The sequence below is a fragment of the Enoplosus armatus genome, chromosome 14 (genome assembly GCF_043641665.1).
Source record: "Enoplosus armatus isolate fEnoArm2 chromosome 14, fEnoArm2.hap1, whole genome shotgun sequence".
In the NCBI taxonomy this organism is placed as follows: domain Eukaryota; kingdom Metazoa; phylum Chordata; class Actinopteri; order Centrarchiformes; family Enoplosidae; genus Enoplosus; species Enoplosus armatus.
Window position 1 is genome coordinate 11,354,291 of NC_092193.1, and position 13,510 is coordinate 11,367,800.

Genomic DNA, 13,510 nt, shown 5'->3' on the forward strand with positions numbered 1-13,510 from the left:
GTGTGTGCCATGGGAGCTGCGCGACAAAAAATACCTGAGCAGCAATTAAAACGACAACAAACGAGAGTTTTAGATCATTTCTTTAAGGATTATCAAGTGCATCCTGATGTAAAGTAATGGCACTGATAAGCTACATAATTCAATAGACCACTTTGTGTGTCCACCCTTATCAGAGCTGCTTGAGCCATCACTTCCAGTCACTCCTGTAAAGATGCAATTAATTCCAAAGCAGTAGCGTGAAATTAATTTATTGCTTGTAATTAGTTTTCGGCATACTGTGAAAACAATCTCTCCAGATAGGGTGTTTTCACCCTCCACCAGAGAGTCTGAGGACACTTGGCTCCATCTGAGTTCAATATGGAGTGGTGCCTTCAGCTGCCAACAGCGTGGAGCACAGAAACTTCTTAACCCCCTGTTGACTTTGGCCTCAGGATTTATAGTTTTAAATGGCACGTGACATTTTAGTCGCTATAAATGTACACGACAAAGTAATCTCTTCATGTTGCGTCTTGGGCAACACAAACCAGGTCATGTATATATGGAAGGTTAGTTTGCGAGTAATTTAATCACTGAATGTGTGTGTTTCTGCATGCAACAGGCCTCATTCAAATGATTGAGATGTATTCATGAAAGCGGCTGCAATTATGTATTGTTTAAAATGATTCTCGTGTCACTTATCCGATATGGTTCATTTGCACTTTCCTCATGGCAGGATGTTATAAATACAAGCTGTCGTTACTGCCAGAGACACTAGGTGTCACACTTACCTCTTATCTGAGTTTAACACCGGCTGCAGAGGTGGCAGGGAGGGAATATTAATAGAAGGCGGCTGATTTTAGTCAAGACACTTTCCCTGTCTGTCACATGTGTAACCAAACACCTGAAATCACTTCAATTAAGCTGTGAAGTCACGACAGCCCAGTTAAAGTGAAGTGATGTGACAATTTGTGGCAGGAGCCTCATCATGCTCTGAAGTGGAATATGCCAGACTGTAAAGTCATCACGTGCTCTTAGTCACCTCCGCTGATATTTGGTGTCACTTATTTAACAAGATCAGGCTTCTCATTGCACCTCCATGCTCATTATAACTAAAGTGAGACTGGCCACCACCTCTCTAAGACGGCGTAATGATAGTGTATTTAAAACTCACACTTTTAATGATTCAAATATTTAACCGTCTCGAAAGGATTATTATATTTTACGCTTCACCACTATTAAAGTTAAAAGAAGGATTATGTTATGTTTTTGTCATTTAATAGGAACAGTGTTTTATTTACAGTACCCAAACATAAGATAACAAAAAGAAGAATACCGTGAACATTATATGGTATTTCTGGTAACTATATAAACTATTATTAAAGATAGAATGTAATTAAGGGAAAAAAGTTTGTGTGGTTGTACTGTCATCATAACACCTAATCTTAAAGTACCATTTGGCACAATGTACTGTGCCTTCAAACTTTTTGTGCAAGAGCTTAAATGACTTGTTACATTGTTTGTTCGAGGTATTGTGCTTCTTCCTGGAGTTTGCCGTCCATATCTTTCACACTCAATTGAAATGTTCGGCTTACATATTAATTAGATGAATCTGTTTAGCAGCGGAAAGCCTGAGTGAGACATCTGGGTCTTAATTAGTCAAAAGGATTCAAGTGATAAACAGTCTAAAGAATATGTGTAGAAATACTAAATTAACTCATGCAATTAAATCCGTGATTATTAACAGTAGAATACCTATGAACAGTGTAAATATTCATTTGTAATATATTTCCTATTTCCCTGATATTTGTTTTGTGAGATGCAGTTTTTCTTTTCATGATTTTTAATCCGATTATCTGCTTTCTAAATTCATTTTTGCCCCACACATCATTATCTCATAGATCAGAGATATCATTGTTTCTCCAAAAGGCTAATGGAGTGGACTGATCCTGAAGCATTGTCATTGCAGTGGACACAAAAACATTGATGCACATGGTAAAAGCATATACGCCGAAATGAGAGGATAAACTTAGTAGTAAATTGTTTTGAAATTGCTATGACATGTTGTTTTTGTGTTGACCTCTTGTACTTTTGTGGTTGCTTTTTGTTCTTCATTTTCTCTGTGGGCATTAATGGCAAAACATATAGGAAAGCAACAAACACGGCAAGATGAAAGCTTGACTTTCATCTTACTTCTCTTAATGAGAATGTGACATCAGAGGTCCAAGCTGCTGCATTCACCGTCAAGTGTCCACCACAGTAACAGCCGGGGTGAAGGAAAAGCCTCAGATTCATTACTGTATCAAATGAATGGCTGAAGTTGACAACCACAGAGGCCATTCATCTCCACAGTCACACCTCTGAACCATATCAAAAGACTGTTTAGATGTGTGGTCGAGATATCTGCTTGTGTTTGTCTCTACCGAACAGAATTTCTGAAGTGCAATAAACTAGAGGTCAGAGGGCAGCAGCCAACATAGCACACGCTAAAATCATAAAGCACGGCTCCTGTTCATTACTGATCCTCCAGCTGAGGCTTACGTGATCACACTTAGGCTTTGAACAATGTTCTGAGAGAAATTCACAGCTTGTCTTGGTGTTGCTGGTGTGAGGTTGAAATCACTTCTGCAATTACCGCATGTCAAAGTACAGCACAGCGTAATCTGTTTAATGAATACACTCATATAAAACAAATAGCAAAAAAAAAGAAACAGCCGCAAACAACAAGATTACAGACAATCTCAAAAGAGCATTGTTGGTGGCAGAAAGCCTTCAGAGAAGAAAGGACGTTTGTTACAAGAGTTTCCGTCTGACTAAGAGTCTCAGTGTGACGTTGTTGTTCGTCAGAAGTGCCACACATTAGCACAGTGGCCTCGTTACATTTATCTGACGGATACACAAAAAAGGGGACCTGACAAAGTGTTTTCCTTTGTAGTTACCATAATCAAAGTGAGCCCTCTGCAAAAATCTTACTGTCATGTTTCACCAACTGCAAAAATTTAACAGCCGAACTGCTAGGATTTAACAGCTGAACACGCAAGGATCAGCAGAGTGCGAGTTGCCTGAGTAGAAAGAAAGAGATAGACGGGGTTAGACAGGCTGAGGAGGAGGAGGAGGAGGAGGGGGGAGGGGAGTAAACAGGTAGATTAAGAGCGTAAAGAAGAGAGGCAGAGTGCCTGACATACACACGCAAAGAAGTGAGACAATTTTCATGTGGGAGTTTGTGAGTTGATTTCGGGGACTGATGTTGGGCATTAAGTCGGCGCAAAGGCAGAGGCTCACTCTGGCTCTCAGTGTGTAACCCCTGCAGTGAAGATCTATAAGGCTGATCAGACCACCGGCTGTGTGAGCGGCCGCTTTTCCCTCACTGCCAGTCTCTTGGCTGGATGCAGAGAGAGAGAGACTTCAGCAGACTACAAAACGCAGTCTCACACAGGGGTTATGCCCTGATAACCACACAGTCTTAGTGAGGAATTTAATTGGCCCACTGCACATTTGACTTCAGGGAATGTTTTGACACTGTAGGTGTCAAAACAAGATGAGCTAAAGGTTGAAGCTGTAGATACAAAGCGTGCAACCAAATCTCAGCCCCCTCAGTCCTCTGAGCTCAATGGCCATAACAAGAAATTTGCATATTGATGAGGATACTTGGAAAGTTTTTAAGCCATGAGTAAACATTCAAATTCAAAATAAAAAAAAATGAGGATTATTGAACTAAATGTAAACTTTTTTTTATGGAAACATTTTCTGCTGTATTTTTGGACAAATATGTGCTTATTTCATATATTCAACAAATAACATGGCATAGCTGTATATCAGTCAGAATATGTATCACCAAGTGCGACAACATACATAAACAAATACACATTCTGCATGTATAAGAGGGCACATAAAAATACGACTTCATTATCTTTGAATAAATATATCCACGGTGGTAGCAAAAAATTCAACACTGCACAGCAGCAAATCTCTTACTAAGTCCTTTGACCACTTTGTTGTTTATTTATACCAAAGTCTGGAGAAGTTAAACCACACCGACACTCCTTACATGTTGATCCCTTTCATGTTCTAAGACTGAGCTCAAAAGACATTTTTTTTATATCCAGCAACACTGATGCTAAGGGAATACAATTTATTGATTTGCTGTCAGGCTTGGATCAACACAGTCCTATCAGGAGGCTCCGTACATAACAACATAGCCAGTGGACGGCGAGCAGGGCACAAATACACCAGCAATGATGATATGTGCCGTGGAACACAGGGGTTGACCCGATATCTCATGCAGCTGGCTCAACAGAAGTTGCATCACACAAATCTGCCGCGCTCCGTTGAGTTCACTTGGCTTACATTCCCAGACGATTGGCAGCCAAGTGATAGACCTGATTTAACTCAGATAATCAATACAAAAAATTAATCAGAGCAGCCCACTGATCTATCTTGTGTTGAAAAGTGTAGCATCCGCCAACAAAATTCAATTGGTTAGCATTTTATACAATCTTACAATTCCTGCCGTGTTCAGGTTGTGTTTGTGAACATCTCCATCACACTGAAATGCCAAAACAGCAGGAACAATCTAAAATCTTAAATCTCTTCGTCTTCTTAATCATTCAGTCAGAGAAAAGGCTGCAGATTAAGAAATCTTAACAGGCATTCACACCAAAATTGGTATTGTGTTAATAGTTCCACATTTTGGGAAATATGCTCATTCCCTATCTGATGGAGAACTAGATGAGAAGATTGATACCACGCTCATATTTGACTGTCAAATATGAAGCTACAGCCAGCAGCCAGTTAGCTTAGCCTAGCACAAAGACTGGAAATAGGTGTTCACAGCTAGCGTGGCTATGTCCAATGGTAACATCTTTCTACCAGCATCTATACAGCTTAATAATGAACAAATTGCATCTTGGTTGTTTAATCTGTACTGAAATCAAAGTGTACAGATGACATTTTGCATGGGATTATGTGCCAGACTGTTTCTTGACAGTAACTTCCTCGAGTCTCTGCGGGATGCCTGGCAACAGCATAAAGCCGAGAAATAGTCATAACCCCCCATAAAACCACAAGTGGTCATTTTTACACTTTAGTTTGGGTGCAGATTAAACAAACAAGATATAGTGTGTTTATTAGTGAAGTGTTGCAGGTGGATTTTGTAACCCTGTTCTTGTCTTCGTGCTAAGCTAAGCTAACCAGCTGCAGGCTGTAGCCTTATATTTAATTGACCGGTATGAGAGTGGTATCGATCTTCTCATCTAACTTTCTGACAGAAAGGGAATAAGCATATTTTCCAAAATGACAAACTATTCCTTTAAAAAAGACCGGAAGGTACATGCTTCGGTGTGGGCATTAATCTGTGGGTACTGGTAAGAAGATAAATTACAAAATGTCATTGGTTTTCATTGAAATGAACGAGAAGGATGCGCGTTTGTCGCAGTGCTATTGTCAGTCTGAACACGGCCTTATGCACTGTCACAATGTTGCCCTAATGTTTCAGTTTAACACCTGCTCACAACACACCCCTCATTCAGCAAACAGGCAACCTTGACCTGTTTGCATTACATGCAGGACCACCTGTTCCCCTGCTGTTCCCCTGCTCGCTGTGTGCAATAGCCTGTCAGTGACGAACGTCACGCTAGGCCTTTACCTTTAAATAAAGGCGAGATTCCTTTTTTTCCCCCTCTGGTCTTCTACCCACCAAAACCACCTCTTCTTCATCTCTCATTGATTGCCACCCCAACATCCCAGAAATCCCTCCATCTGTTGTGAGTGGCAGGTATAGGAATGACGGAGGAGGATGAATCGATGCAAGTACATTTGGCAGTCATTCCTTTCCTCTAACCTTTCATCCTCTCCACCAAGAGGTCAAATCAAAGCCCCAACATCCACGATACCAACGATGTGGAATGAATTGTTGCGTGTGTTTTTTTTCTAAAATCCACTCAATAGCGTGAAATGTGTCTAGACAATATAGAGGACCTCTGTATGTGGCTGTACATTTTTTGCTAATGTGACTACTGTAATATTAATGTTTAACATTATCTTTTATTTTATTAATTGCCATGTATTTCCTGTCACACAATTAATCGTCTGGGTAAAATTGTACACTTTTAAACATTTATATTCAATCTTGGCCACGACTCATTTAATATGTGCATAGTGATGAACTGGTATTGACTGGACGAGCCCCCCCATACATCCTTGCAAATACAGGTCTCAAAGAATGACACCTGGGGGAGTTTGACCTTTCGAGGGTCACTGTCCAGCACGATGAATCCCTCTAAGATCAAATGAATGTATTACCAGGTGCCTGTGATTAATTACTAACAGGGCCTACAGCAAATTGCTGCCACAGATGACAGCTCGTGTGATAACATTTCTTATCAGTGACCTCCATCACCCCTTCCATAACTCACATAGATCACACAGCCCTGATTTAGACCTTCTTTCATGCAAGGTATCAATGGAGCCATTGTTGCTAAATGATTGATTCCTTGAGAAGAATTGCAACCTTTATTTTCAGTGCATATTAAACAGAGTCCAAATTGTCCTTTAAATGTAATGTTATATATTTATGTATCAATATTATGTTTAAACCTAACATGATGTTTTCACACATCATTACTTAAAATGGAAGATATTTCAAGTCCTAATAGCTAAACATGCTAACTAGGTATTTTCTTGTGCATTTTAAAACAACCCTTGAGGGTTTTACTGATGTGCTGCAGCAGTATGGTCAAGTTTAGTTTTATGATTATGGCTGAGAAAATTGCCATAATGTTTAAAGGAAAACAACATTACTACGGCAGTGTTGAAGTCAGATATGACTGACATATAAGTCATGTCAAGTCTGAGCTCAACGCTTAACTTTTAGCTGCACTATAAGGGTGTCGCCTTACTTCCTACTTTGGCACTGAATGTAAATATAAGTCGTTTTAAACCATATGGTCATATTTCTGGTGAGGACAGTCTCAAATATTCTCCATTTCTCGTGTTTAGCTTGACATCTGTAGTATCTCCAGACAGATCTTTGCGAGAATTTAAAATGATGCTCTGTGGGTTTGAGCAAAGCTTGTCCACACAACATGAATTTAGAATGACAGAGCCACCGGCAGGTCAGCGGACTTGAAGAGTATGCGACAGTGTAACCAACAAAACATGTCCACCAAAATCCATAGTGTGCAAATGAGTCAATAGATCACTTTGAAGCTAATAATGCCTGTCGACACTGAAACTAAACACAGCTCAAATACATTATGTAGATCTAATTCAGTGGTGAAAACTATCTAAAAATATATAAAAGATCATTTTTTCAGTCGTCGTCTTGATCAAAGTTGGGCTAACCAACGAGGTAAAGCTTGTTTATCATCAACATTACAGCGGAAACTGCTCCTGTTAAAACAGCTCGAGGGTTATAAAACACACGCAACATTACATGTATTCCCAGTTGCGGACACTCACAGTATATTTATGAGTTAAAACATTTTCCATTAATAACCTGGTGACTAATGACCAAGGTTGTTGCCAGCAGAGAATAGGTAAAGCCTTGTGTAGCTCCGCTGCTTTCAGCCCTCAGATAGCACACAAGTGTGTTCCCACTCTTTGCTTTACACCTATGTTATATACCTGAACCAATATCTCATTGTATTTAAGGAGAAGAGCAAATTATGTGGAACCTTTCTCTGGATAGTCAGACTTGAAAATGTTGCTCATCTAAAAAACACAAGACAGCCTTAATTATTCATCTGAATAATTATTTTATAACTTGCCATTATCAAACCAAGTGAAGAGGCGCTAATGTGATCTTATATACAATTCCATGAAATAGTAAATGGATTATTAAGGCAGCATGCTAGCCTAAATGCATCTCTTTAGAGCTTTAGAAGTGATATTTGTGTCTCTCTGGAATTATACAGCTAATGCATTCGTCCCTCGGCGACAGCAGCATAGGCACACAGTGACTCAGTCCATAGGCAGCAAGTAGCCATAACAAAAGAGAATAGGGCAGATGAAGGTTGCATGTAATTACACCTACCCTCAGGCTTAATTAGGTCACCCTTAAGTGAGTATTGTGTGATAGTGTGCATGTGTGTTCGTCCGTGAGTGAATGTGTGTGTGACTATCTCCAAACAGAGGTTCACGTCCATGAGTCACAAGATCAGGATGAATATACAGTAGGCTGCTGGAAAGTGCCTCTCTGCTCAGCTGAGAGCAATTTGGTACAACATACTTACGCAGTGAGTGTGTTTTCATGCGCACTCCTGGTTATGAGTCGAATCCAGTTTTTCATCTTTTTTTGGGGGGCTGTGACGCTTTACATGGAACAAAGGGGTTATTGATGTGCCCTTATACACGATTATCCAGGTTTTTGATCATTGTTTGTTGTCTGCGCAGGCGTGTCTTTGACTCCTCGACATCACAGTCAGTCATTTTTATAGGCCCACTGATTACATTATCTCAGCAGCTGGGCATGAAACCATTGTAGTTTATGGCCTCCAAGACGCTGCTGCATTGTAATGCGGCGTTGTGGACTTTTTCCATCTTATCGCTAGTAATGGAAGTTGAGCGCTTATCGTCATATTTGTTTGTTTTTCCGACCAACTCCTGTGTGACTCTGGTTGAAGAACAGTCCGTGCAGATAACACACAGTGATCAGATTCCTGGATAAAAGCTTGTTTCTGGAAGTGCTTATCCAGATTCCTATAACCAGTATATGTTTTCCCTCTGGGTGTACTGCACACACATTAGTACTGCAGTTGTGGCACCATTTTCATTTAGAAAAGTAATCTGTAAAAAGTATCTATAGTTTCCAACACTATGTTTTTGTTCCACTAAACTTTATAGTCTTACATGTTGGGCAGACTAAAACTTCCCACCCAAGTACTTGGGATTCAGTTGTATTGACTCTTTTCAGATACTGTCATCACAGAGGAATGGTTGGAGCTATTCATTTAATCATACTGAAATTATTCCAAGGTGACATTACTGCCTGCATTCCACATGTTATGCTGTTTTTTCTTCCACTGCTTCCATTTTTCATTGTCATTTTAAACTGTCAACCTTTTGTCCTGCGCTCTCTCTCTCTCTTGCTGTGCCCTTGATATAAGTACCCACTGCTTCTGTCTGAGCACCACTATTACCATGCGTGGCTGTTTGCTGAAAAAAAAAAATAAAAGAGAGAGAGGGAGAGAGAAAAGCTAATGATGTTGGCTTGAGCACAGAGCTAATTAAAATTCTATAAATATGGTGGAGGTAGGTGGCGTGATGGATGTAGTGTGTCAGAAGTCCGGTGAGCAGGGAGGTGCGTGGAGATGTCCGGGCGATCAATACTAGCAGTAGCATAGTGAATGCATGACACTGCATATGCATTTAATGAACCAACAGTTTTATCTGTTAATTACACACCAGGACACACACCTTAGCATTCCTCACACTGTGTTAAACCTTCCTGGCTGTCCAGATAATGGCCGGCTATTTCACACAACAAATCTGCAAACGGTGGGCACATTCCTCTATTTTTACCCGCTCACTTTATCTCTCCCTCTCCTGCCTGTGCTTTCATTTATTGCAGGTAATTCTCCATGCAACACACTCTCTACGCTATATCGGGAAATGTAATGCATTTCTTCTTTTGTCCCTTGACCACCTAGTTTAGAGAAGCGTCTGCATTCGTTCTGCAAACATTGTATCTCAGAAAAAAGCCAGCGGTTTCTCAATGCCCTGGGAATATTGGGCAGGCAGGCAGAGGGGGTACGGGTTAATTGGCGTAACAGGGCAATGTTGGTAAATCAAGAAATAAAACTCTCATGTTAAAGCTTACACAGAAATAATATTCAGCAACTGAAGCAAAACCCAGACCCAATTTATTGTCCAAAGTCTGTTGGGAGTTACTTACGTAACACTGAAACAAAGCCATATTTCAATGCCTCTCTTCGCCCGTCTAAACCGAGATCACAATGAGATGATTTCTGGTAGTGGAGCAGTAAAATATCTATCCATCAATGCTTATATTACACCAGAGTAATTCTTCTTTTCAGAGAACTTTGTGCCACTTCAGCTTATGGCTTAAAAAAAAATTCTATAGAGGAAGCTGTGGCATAATCCCGTATTACAGGAGAAATCCTTCTGTGAGGGTGAATTATTTTTGAGGTTAAGCTGTGAATATTATCTCACACAAAGTCGTTTGTTGTGGGGTGAAGAGGTAATATTGGATCCAGAGAGTTATATAATTTACTGTGAAATATGAATAACAAATAGAGGTGAATAGTAGACAATATGAGACATTAACCTTATTCATTAGCTGCCACTCAAGGGTCTAACGCCAACCTCATTTTCAGCACTAAAGTTACCATAGATACCTAAAAAGATATTTGAGATGTTTTTTTCCCCCCCTCTCTAGTCACTTAACTTTTACAGTGCTTTCCATACATATCATGTCTTTATAAAGTTTGTTGTTGGCTCTATACTGCAGCACACTGGATTTAGAATGATGAAATTAAAAAGAGGTTAAAATGATGACTGTCATCTTAAATTTGAGCATGTTTACATCCATATCCAATTAATCATGAAGGCATTTTAGCCCTTTTTTATACACACAACCTATGTTAATAACCTCACAGTTATTGCTTCATTTGAAATCCAGTGTACTGGAGTGGAGCACAATGAAAAACACACGACTGTCAACTGCACTGTAAGTTATTCATGATATACTGTTTATTTACACACACGTACCTGCAAAAAATACTGGATAAGTTCAGGTTTCTTAGGATGGCAGAGGTAAAGCAGAGAGCACAGGGACGCTGGGACGGTGACTCAGCTGTGAGCTGTGAAAGCCTCGGCTGCAGTCAAAGAGCAGGGGGGACCGGTGATACGTTACTTTTCTTACTGCAATTCTTTCAACATATCTGCCTCGTCTCTCTGGCTTACATTATCAGAGGAGTATCTTGACAGCTGCCAGAATTCCCTCATGTATGGTATGAAAGCTTTTTTTTTTTACAACAGCACATGTGCTGTAGGCTGCAGCAGAATCCTAATAAGACTAGATAAAGACATTTTTCATTTATCACTGAATCTTAGTTGGTATGCTGGGACTCGTCCGCCATAATCCTGAATAGGGATAAGCAGATAAAATGAATGAATGCTGTTTTTTTCTCTCACCATTTTTCGGAAACACACACACACAGTGTAATATAAATTGGATTACTGTAATGTGTTTAATGGTGGAAAGTGTGTATTTTAACAAAATCAGCACTTTTTGGGCGAAATTTAATTCTATTAAATAATCTATTTCACTGTCTTATATCTTCAGTAGCCTTTAGTAATGGAAAAGTTTGTTCAGGACTCTCTCGGAGACTTTCCAAATCAACTCTCCCTGTGTCTCTCTTTCTCTTCCTCTTTCTCTCACACACAGCGCTGTGACCTCTGGGCCATTAGGTCGGCCTCTTGAAGCTGCCTCCAAAGCTCTAACCAGCTCTTTTCCCGTAAGTGCAGTGTCTGTTTATTTTTAACTCCAGCAGCTGCATCTTGTCTTTTCTTTCTTTTTTTTCTTCGAAACTCAGACATATGTTCAGATGGAGGAGGCAAAGATAACATTCCTCAGCTTAATACACTCCTCCCCCAAAAGAGCAAGAAAAAAAAAGAAGCCTGTCAAATATAACAGCCTTGTGTTTGTGTGTGGTACTGGTGGTGGTGGTGGTGGTGCAGGTTAGGTCTGCAAAACAATAGCCTAGGGATGAAAAATGTATTTTATAAATAAACTTTATTCTTTCTGACACAGATGAACTGTCCTGCTAGCATTATGAGTTCAACGTATTTTTATGTAATTCAACAGTTTTGTTATTTTTTTATGTTTAAGGCATTATAGGTTGTATATATAGGCTGTGGTTTACATAAAGTTATAAAAAATAATGAATGCCTTTTTCATTACCTCATCGTGGCACTGTGACTCATACTTCATAAGGGAAGTGTTGCTGCATGTCACAATGTGTCTACAACATTGTTATCGGGTTGTAAGAATATCATAAAGTAGTAAACCAGTAAAGAAGCGACCAGTTGAACTGGCAGAGTCATCTCGCCCTGCCTGTGGAGAATCAGTCTGCCGACTCGGTAGAGAGGAAAGAGGGAGGATCGGTTGGCTGATGGTTTAGCTGGAGGCAGGACAATACTGCTCTGGTTGGCAGGTCATTTTGCAAAGAGGCAGGGCGATACTTTTGGCTTGCAGGGTGATTCTACCTGGTAGGCAGGTTCGACAACAAGAAGCAAGGCCATATTTCTACCATGGTGGTGGATTCTGCCTGCTTGGAAAGTTGTTTTTCCAGCGGCAGGGAATGTTTCTGCCAGGCAAGGCAACTCTGCCTGGTCAGCAGGTCGTTCTTCCAGAGGCAGAGCAAAGCCGATTCTTTTATGATTCTTGCTGAAATTCCATTTCTAAAAAAGGGCTTGGACACAAAAGGGGTTCTAGTTTTGACACTTACTGTAGCTGTCTTGACATCATGTTCCTGCCTCATAAGGCATCTTGCTTAAAATGGTGGTCAGTGGAGTTGATAATGGACAGCACACGACCTGCAGAAATAAGACAGCCACAGGCAATTACGAGAGGCGTCAAAGAAGGCTTACTGCTCTCCATTATGTGTGTGAGTGTGGTCCAAATTAAAATCTAATTTAAGGTAACACCAAGATAAAAAAAAGTGTGTTTCATTTCTTCAATTTGCACAACTATTCCATTCCATTAGACATGTAATTTCTGCTCATCAGACACTGGGTGAAATTGGTGCCCCAAAGGAGAGCTTTTTCCATTTAAAGTAATTAGTCCTGGAGAACAGGGATGAGCAGGCATGCATGCATGTGTGCATTTTTGTACATGTGGGCAAGTGGGGGGAGATAAGGAGAGAAAGAGAGAAGGAAAGGAGCAGGGAGATTGCGATAAGGAGGCACTAATTATTTATTGAGTTTTGAGGTATTGATTCTAGTGTATCATCTTTATAAATGTTGGACAAAATCTCTTGACGATTAATTCAACCTTTTCTATTCAAATTTTATTTAGCTTACCAGATGAACAAACCAATGCAAAACCTATATACGTTTTCTTCTCTTTGTCAGGTTTGTGCTCCACACGTGTGGCTCTGCACCTCTCATCTCGCCATTTTTAATCTCTCACAGTTGACACTAACAAAGCCTTCAGATGATACTGTACTGTCAGTCTCCCCATAGACACACAGAGAAAAGGCACTGGATTGAAGAACCAAAGAGGTCAGATCCTGCTGAAATGACCTGACTGCTGCCTACTCACTTACAAAGCTTATTAGTCTGACTCACCATGTGGATGACCACGCTCATGCCCATTTACCAGTACCCAGAGGCTATCAAGGCAGGGTGACCATGGTGGGTGGTGAGCTGAGTTCCTTCTTTGTACTCAACCCAGCAGCCCTGACTCTGATTGGAATGATTGTGCCCTAGCCTGTGTGAAGTTTCACTGATCAAGCCTTGTGACTCATGGACTAAACAGGAAGAAACAAGTTAAAACTATAGTTTAAAGCTC